Source organism: Notothenia coriiceps, unplaced genomic scaffold (genome assembly GCF_000735185.1).
Source record: "Notothenia coriiceps isolate Sejong01 unplaced genomic scaffold, NC01 NC01_scaffold00000339, whole genome shotgun sequence".
NCBI classification, from domain to species: domain Eukaryota; kingdom Metazoa; phylum Chordata; class Actinopteri; order Perciformes; family Nototheniidae; genus Notothenia; species Notothenia coriiceps.
In genome coordinates, this window is record NW_011333040.1 from 7,445,463 (window position 1) to 7,454,842 (window position 9,380).

Consider the following 9,380-nt stretch of genomic DNA (forward strand, 5'->3'; position numbering starts at 1 on the left):
AAACATTTTTTTTTTTTTCTTCTCCATGTCCCCTTGGGGGCTCCGTAGAAACATGCACATACATTGGATAAATAACATAGGCGTTTAGTTAATTTAATAAAAGAGCACATGTTCAATGTGAAAAGTGACCGTAGATAGATTACTTCAGTTGCAATTTGGTGCTATATATTTATTTTTTTTAAATAAAAAAAACAAAACACCTTGAATTTCAGGCAGGGCGCGGGGCTCCGTTGGCAGGGCGCAGCGCCCCGCCAAGACAATGGTAGGGGAAAATAGAATATAACAAAAAGCACTTTTGGTGTTTGAGAAAGAGATGGGAGGGGGGATGTATTTGTGTGGATTCTGAAAGTGTTAACTTAGGAGGAATCTATGTTGCAGGGGGAGGGTATAGGGGGGGGACAAAGGACAGCCCACTACAGTGAGCAGGTCTGGTGGTAGGTTGGTCATGTCGGAGGTGTTAAGAGGGAGGGGAGATGTTTCTGTAGATCTCAGGGGAAAATGTATGTTAGAGGGTTGGGGTTTTATGTGTACTTACGTGTTAGAATATGTATTTTTACTCATATTTTGGTAGGGCAGCATCCTTTATCCACTCACTACTGTACAGTCACGGAACAACCTATATAGCACAATATATGTTCAATTGAGGTATGTCTAAATCTATGAAGGTTAAGGTTACATCTTGGAATTGCAGGGGCTTGGGTAAATTAACTAAAGTGAAGCAGGTACTTAGTAGACTGAAACAAAAACACTCAAACATAGTTTTCCTGCAGGAATCTCATATGATGCAGTGTGATTTGTCTAAAGTCAAAAAAAGATGGCACGGTCAAGTGTTTTCAGCCTCCTATAGTTCACATGCCAGAGGAGTTTTACATTTAATTCACAAGTCAATCCCATTTCAAGTAGTAAATTCAATAATTGATCCCAAGGGCAGGTACATTATACTTCAGGGCATATTACTGTATGAGAAACTTAATTTAGTGAATGTTTACGGCCCCAACGAGGACGACCCTGCATTTTTTGATAATTTATTCTTGACCTTATCAACGCTCCCAGGTAATTTCATTATAGGAGGCGATTTGAATGTGGCCCTGAACCCACAAATAGACAAATCTACTGGCTCGGACACGTCCCATATTAGAGCTAGAAAATCTATATTCAATTTTTGGAAGGATTTGAGCTTATCAGAAATCTGGCTGGAACTGAACCCAAACAATATAGAATATTCTAGTCACTCTAGCACACATAAAACGTATTCACGGATAGATTACTTTCTAAAATCGACACAGATAAGATATAAAATCGAAGACTGCAAATATGATGCCATAGTGATATCTGATCATGCCCCGATACCTTTTACATATGTAGATTCTAAACTGGTTAATAGCCCTCCGAGATGGCGTTTTCATATAAACTGGCTATAGGACCCGGCCTTTTATAGACTTTATTGGGAAACAAATACATATTTTTTTCGAAATGAACACAAGTCTGACCTCGGCTTGCATCAGATGGGAAGCTTTTAAAGCCTTCTTGAGAGGACAGATTATAAGTTTTATGTCTCCTAAATTGAAACGCACCCGTAAAAAACCGGAAGAGCTGGATTATAAAATTAAAGTGCTAGAGAAAGACAAGTTTATGGATAGCTCTGAAAACCCAAATCAGGAACTATTACTTTTTAAGGCTGAATACAATCAAATATCTGCTGAGAGGGCTGCGAATAGCTGCGAATAGCTTGTTGATGCTTAAACATAATTTTTATGATCAGGGAGAAAAACCAGGTAGACTTCTGGCCTGGAGAATTAAACAGCTACAATGAGAAAGAGTGACTGTGGATCCTGAAGAAATAAATGTAACCTTTAGACAATTTTATGAAACGTTATACTCCTCAGAATATCCGCCTAATTCGGACGCTCAAACTTCATTTTTGGATAATTTAAAATTCCCAAGTGTCTCAAATGAAGAAAAAATCAACCTGGACTCTGATTTGTCAACGGAGGAAATTATAGAAGCAATTGATGCCATGAATGCTGGCAAAGCAGCTGGTCCTGATGGATTACCAATCGATATTTATAAGAAATTCAAGAGGAAACGTTTAACTCCAATTCGAAATGCTTCAGGAATCCTATAAAAATGGGTCACTCCCTCCCTCATTGAGAGGTGCCATGATCATTTTAATTTTAAAACCAAACAAACCAGCCCATAAATGCCAATCTTTCCGTCCAATCTCACTTCTAAATTCGGACATTAAAATTCTCTGCAAAGTATTAGCACGTAGATTGGAGTCTGTTCTCCCTGTCATTATAGATATGGATCAAAATGGATTTGTTAAAGGGAGACAAGGCTTTCATAACGTACGGACAGTGTTAAATATACTTCACGAGAGGAAAGACGCGCCAGACACTGCTCTGCTATCAGTCGATGCCGAAAAGGCGTTTGATAGAATAGAATGGCCTTTTCTATTTGCAACACTAGACCGTTTTGGATTTGGGACTGCTTTCTGCAATTGGGTAAGGTTATTGTACACTCAACCCACAGCTGAAATTCTGACTAACAATGTTATTTCTCAACCATTTAATATTAATAGGGGGGTCAGACAGGGGTGCCCTTTGTCACCCCTCCTATTTACACTCGCCATAGAACCCTTCGCCATAGCAGTCAGGACACACAAGAATATGTCAGGTGTCAGGTTGGGATAGCTAGAACATCGCATAGCTCTTTTCGCGGACGACGTCATTTTGTTCCTCACGGATTTAGCTAATTCAATTCCAGCTTTACTAAATGTAATTAAGACGTTTGGATTATTTGCGGGTTATAAGGTGAATAATGCAAAATCCTCCATAATGTTATTGAATGGAAAAGAAAGATGCAATCCTATGGATGTGTCCTCATTCAACTCAACAGACTCTTTTACCTACCTAGGTATACATATAGTGCCTGATGTGGGAAAAATTGTAAAAAACAATTATGATCCTGCTCTTGAATCAATTTATAAATCACTGGAAAGATGGTCTAATATGCCAATTTCTTTAATAGGGCGAATAAATATACTGAAAATGAATATCCTTCCAAAACTATTGTACCTGTTTCAAAACATACCTTTACCCTTGCCACTATCGCATTTCACTAAATTGAGGAAAACTTGTTCGAATTTCATTTGGAATAATAGAAGACACAGGCTACGTTTGACGTTATTATACTTACCGTATGACAGAGGAGGACTCAAACTTCCTAACTTCCAGTGGTATTACTGGGCTGCCCAATTACGCAGCATAATGTATTACTTCTCCCCCGACCCAGTCCCAGCGTGGGTAGACATTGAAGCCTTTTCACTTACCCCTAAATTGCCACTTAACTTATACATGTATTCTGCCAATGTTAAAAAGCTCAGGGAACAAACATCTAACCCATTTGTATTGAATATGATCAATGTTTGGTATAAAATTCAAGATGTGCTAGGGGAAAAATCATCAATGTCCCGTTTTAGCCCAATCTGGGGAAATGACCAATTCAAACCAGGAAGAATGGACCAAGGTTTCCATCATTGGGCAACGAAAGGTCTAACAAAAATAGGAGATATGTTTCAAGATGAAACGTTGATGTCATTTGAACAGTTGCATACTAAATTTGGCCTTTCAAATAGCAATTTTTATAAATACTTACAGGTACGAAGCTTTATAACTGCATCCCGCAACCAGTTATTAACTCCCCCACCACTTTCTGAACTGGAACGAGTGATCTCTGATAATTGTCATGGGAAAAGGCTTATTTCAGTGCTATATAACTTGTTGGTTTTTAACTCCACTGAATCCTCTACCAACCGGCTTAACGCCTGGAAGGAAGATATACAGGAGGATATTTCCTTGGATGACTGGGGTGTGATATGTACTGAGGCACATAAACAAACTGCGAATACCAGATTAAGATTACTACAACACAACTGACTGATGCGCACGTACATAACACATGTGAGATTACATCAGTTTAATAATAACATTCCAGATATATGTACTAAGTGTGAACAGTCTAAAGGGAGACTTTTTCACTGCATGTGGGAGTGCAAAGAGATTGCAACTTTCTGGTGCGAGATCTCACAAATAATTCACAAAATGCTAGATGTTAAGATACCTCTTGATCCTAAATTGTTTATTTTGGGACTTTACCCCTCCACCCCAGTCATAACAAAGAATAAAAATAATCTCATAAACATGTGTTTACACCAAGCAAAACGCTTGATTGCCTTGTCATGGAAGAACACTCAGAGGCCACATGTGGGCCAATGGCTGAGGGAAATTAGTAATTGCTGTTCTATGGAGAAGATAACATATATTCTGAAAAGGAAAAATGAAACCTACGATAGGGTTTTGGGCCCGTTTACTCAACTGTTGGGCGATGTTAATGTGTCAAACATGCTAAGGAATAATAATGGAAATCCATGAGAGCGATCTGGTTGAATGGAAAAGTAAAGTACTTCTTAAACTGATGTGACTGTGTACACTTCTTAGGATAATGTTGCTACTGCATCATTATTCCGCTAGTTACTACGTAAATGCAGTGGAGTAAAAGTACAATATTTACCTCGTAGAGCAAAAGTACAAAGTAGCATAAAATGGATATTCTCAAGTAAACTACAAGTACCTCAAAATAGTACTTGAGTACAGTACTTGAGTAAATGTACAAAATCTAAAATGTTGCAACACGGTGCAGGGCTGACCTGAAGGAGTGCTTCGTGCTGCTGGTGTTGAGCACGGCGGTTCGAGCCTGGCTGCCGTCTGCAGGCAGCAGAGACACCAGCACCCTGCTGACTGCTGCGTGACGAGCAGCCTGCACCAGCCAGCTCAGCCACACCTGTGAGGAGGACACGTTCCCCACCTGCAGCTGCTCCACCCGCGGGGGTCCTAGCACACAAACACACCCACTTAAAATAGGAAATGCACACAGGTATGCAGACGTGCAACCCAATTTACGGAAGCCCTGGGAGGCAGGTGAAAAAAGAAAAATCCATTATTTAAGTCTGATGAAAACTTTTTTTCTCCTGTGTTTATGACTTCAAGAGCAGGAAAATAAGGTTTTGCCAGGACAATCTTTCCAAGATTGTTTAATAAATGTATTTCTTGCCTGTGAAACATGTAAACAGACAAAGAAAAGGGTCAACACTTTTAAGAGAGTAGAAAATCAGTGGTGCACATCAGCTTATTGTGGACGAAATTCGTTTAACAACAAAACTCTCAAATTATTCTAGCTATATTATCCTGAAAAAACAAAAGCACATCTGCCATTTTCAAGGAATGAAAAAAAGTAACTTTAAAAATTATACATGTAAAACATTTTTATTTTAACCTGACAAAAAAAGGGGCAAATTGAAGGTTATCCCCCATCGAACCCCCTTTTTACCTATAGACACTGTTCGAAATGGGGGGGAGCCAGGGGGAGCTTGGCTCCCCCGAAGAGGGAGGGAGCTCCCCTGAAGGCCGACTTTGAGATAAATAGGGGGAGCCCAAAACAATCGTGCATATTTGTGTCACACAGATTAGAAATGTTGAGTTTCTGTAAATATAAGTTCTTGAAATAAATAATAGTTATTGTTCATTACAGTTTCTGAATATTTGTTTTATATTTGTGAATATTTCTGTGTGTTGCCATCTGTACGTGGCGGCGCTGCATTCTTTACGCTACTTACGTTGCTATGGTTACGGTGGCGATGCCGGCGCGGTATTTGAAATGTTCATATTGATATTTTTTTAACTCTGGCTTTGTGATAAAAAATATGGCAAAACGAAAACAGCCATGCCTCGCAGCTTTTGGATTCACAAGCAAAGATGCGAAGGAGTCTAAAAATGACAACGTGAACGGAAAACAACTTTTAGTTGGCCGGCTGTAAGCGGCGTTAGGGTCGAGTTTGACAGCTCCTCACCAAGTTGAGTAAAGTTGGAACGATATTGGCAGATTCAGATTTCACGGATCAATAACTCATGAACAAAACGTTGTTCAGACACAAAGTCTCAGTAAGTCTCCTAAGTACCGTGGTAAGGTTGACAACGAACTACAATCACATTTTGATAAAAAAGCCAATACGTGCTGTCCTCCAAACTGGACACATTACATTGGTCTCTTACCGCAGCCGGAGAAGAAACGAGTGCTGAGGGACCGTCTGCAAAGTGCAACTCCGAAAAAAGAGAATACAATAATATTCAAATCACTTCACATGTATACAGTATATTTCTACCAAACTCACTACACACATCAGTAGTCTCCTGTTGGTCATACTACAGCAGAGAGTTTGGAAGAATGTGCTTTTGAATAATTTTGGGGAATATGGTTTATTTTACTATGCACTGCACTCGGACATGCTGTGGAGTGAATCGTGGTCACCTCTGAGAGGGAGTTGGTTGACAGCTAAAAAAAGCTATAATATCAACGACACGTAATAGCGGTTCCGTGCCAGCTGATTTGCACCAAAGTACTAATTTCCTTATTTGTTTCCTCGCGTATCTGTCTCTCTCTCTCCACAACTCTCACATGAAGTGTGTTCTTTTGATGCGGTGTTGAAGAAGTCACATGTATAGCAATAAACTGGTCATGACGACGAGGTCTTCTTTAGCCTTAACTGGCGTGGTTTATTTTCATATGTGCATTGCACCACTTGACCTGCTCTCCATGAGAGCTAGAGAGAGAGAGATAGAAGGGGAGGGAACAATCCCTTATATCTGATAACTGACGTCAGCTACAATAGCTGCGCCTCCTTACGCCTATAGCGCCCTCTCACTGTGGAACAGTTATAGTGCAGTACATGCAGACATATTAATACTTACACTTAGACCTCCCACTATGAAGAGTGTCAAACTGTAAAACTTTTCCAGAAAAATTAAACACGTTAGAAAACATCAAAAAGAAACATGGCAGTTCAATATGTACATAGGTAGAATATTTTACACACCGACATGACCCCTATATTAGTTAGACCTATTTACAGGCAATGACGTCCCACTCCCGGGAGACGGACCGACAGTGGTGCGTTACCAAGTGACAGAACCTAATGTTTAGCCCTATTTACAGCAATGACGTCCACTCCCGGAGGACGAGCCGACAGTGTGCGGTTAGCCAAAAGACAGAGCTAAGCTTAGGACCTATTTACAGGCAGATTGGACATCCACTCTCGGAGAGGAGAGCCTCACATGTGGTCCCTTGAAAAATGGGGACCCTTCTGTTTATTCACACTCCAGGAAGACGACGTAATCCCCCTTCCTTGGCCGGCTACAGAGCCCTGAAGACGACGCTAGAGAGCCTCCACTAGTGTCCGCTTAAATGCGGGGACTCTTTTATTTCACACTCCAGAAGAGAGGGACGGACCGGGTTAAATTCCCTCTCTTGCCGGCTCCAAACAGGCCCGAAGGACGGACTAGAGAACCCTCCAGCATGGTGTCCCTGAAAACATGGGGCTCAAGGATTTCAAACATCCAGGTTCAGAGACCGGGGAAATCCCTTCTATGTGGCCCTCCAAGACCCCCAAAGACGGACCACCAGACTCCAGCATGTGTTCCCTGGGACGATGGTGGCACCTCCATTAACCTTGCACACCGTGGAGTCCCGGACTTCCCGGACTTAAGCCCCCCCACGGACTAAACTCAGGATGATCACACCCTTCAAACCCTCATGCCCCCTCGCTAAACTAAAGGGGGGGGTGGATTTTTGCGGTGCTTTACCGTCGCCCATCGGAGCCTCCATATTCGGCCTTATTCACGGCACCACCCACCCCGTTCTGTGGAAGGATATTATCATGCTTCTGGTAACTCTTAAAATAAGTCTGATTACTATACCAGGGCTCATCCACCTGCACCCTTTACAAACGCCAGAAAATTGATGTTAAATGGTCGGGGAAAGTGTTTTTAAACGTTCTGGAATATTAGAGTTTAGCTGTCATCCTGTCATTTTGTACGTTTGCAGGATAATCATTTAACAATTGAGACTCCTCTCCTGGAATGACAGAATATGTCGCATTTCCCCAGGAGAGGGTCAATGTTAAATGATATCGCTTGCAAAAATGACAGGCTAAAACAGCCCAGGGATAGCGTGTTTGAAAGGCCCGGAAAAAAGCTTGTTTAAATGGTCGGGGAAAGTGTTTTTAAAGCCGTCTGAAGTAGGTTGTAGCCTGTCATTTTGCAGATATTCAATTAACATTGCTCTCCTGGAAATGGAGCATATTCTGTGGGCATTCCAGGAGAGCGGTCAATGTTAAATGACTGTCGCTGCAAATTGAAAGCAAGGCTAAAAACACCCAGGGGATACCGTGTTTGAAAAGGCGGGGAAAAAGTTGTTTAAATGGCGGGGAAAGTGTTTTTAAACGTCTGGAAAGAGAGTTGTACCTGCCATTTTGCGGAATATTCATTTAATCATTGACCCTCTCCTGGAAATGGACATATCTGTGCATTTCAGGAGACGGTCAATGTAAATGATGTCCCTGCAAAATGACATGGGGCTAAAACACCCCAGGAATACGTGGTTTGAAAAAGGCCGGGAAAAGTTGTTAAATGGTCTGAGGAAAATGTTTTAAAACGTCTGGATAAGAGTTGTACGCCTGTCATTTGCGGATATTCATATTAACATTGACCCTCCTCCTGGAAATGGACATATTTCTGTGTATTTTCCAGGAGAGGCGGTCAATGTTAAATGATGTCCTGGCAAAATGGACAGGCCCCCTAAAACACCCAGGGATAGCGTGTTGAACTTAGGGCGGGGAAGAAAGTTGTTAAATGGTCGGGAAAGTGTTTTAAAACTCTGGAGAGAGTGTAGCCTGTCATTTTGGCAGATAATTCAATTAACATCTGACCCTGCGTCCTGGAAATGCGACATATCTGTGCTTTCCAAGGAAGACGGTCAATGTACAATGATGTCCTGCAAAATGACAGGCTAGAAACACCCAGGGAATACGTGTTGAAAGGCGGGGAATAAGTTGTTTAAAATGGTCGGGGAAAGTGTTTTTAAACGTCTGGAAGAGAGTTGTGAGCCTGTCATTTTGCCAGCGATAATCATTTAACATTGACCCTTCTTCCTGGAAATGGACAATATTCTGTGGCATTTCCAGGAGAGGGTCAATGTTAAATGGATCCTGGGCAAAATGACCAGGCTAAAAACACCCAGGGAATAACGTGTTTGAAAGGCGGGAAAAAGTTGTTTAAAATAGTCTGATACGTCCAGGGTGCATCACCTCGCAATTTTAGGCAAGGCCAGGGAAGCGTGTCTGAATCCTGGGTAACACCCCATTGTTTTAAAATAGTCTTGACACCTGGGCACTGTATTTGCCCCTGGGAACTCTCCGCAAGGTTATACTAATGTTTTTTATATTTATTTCATCATCATAATCACACTAATTATGTACAAAAACGTAA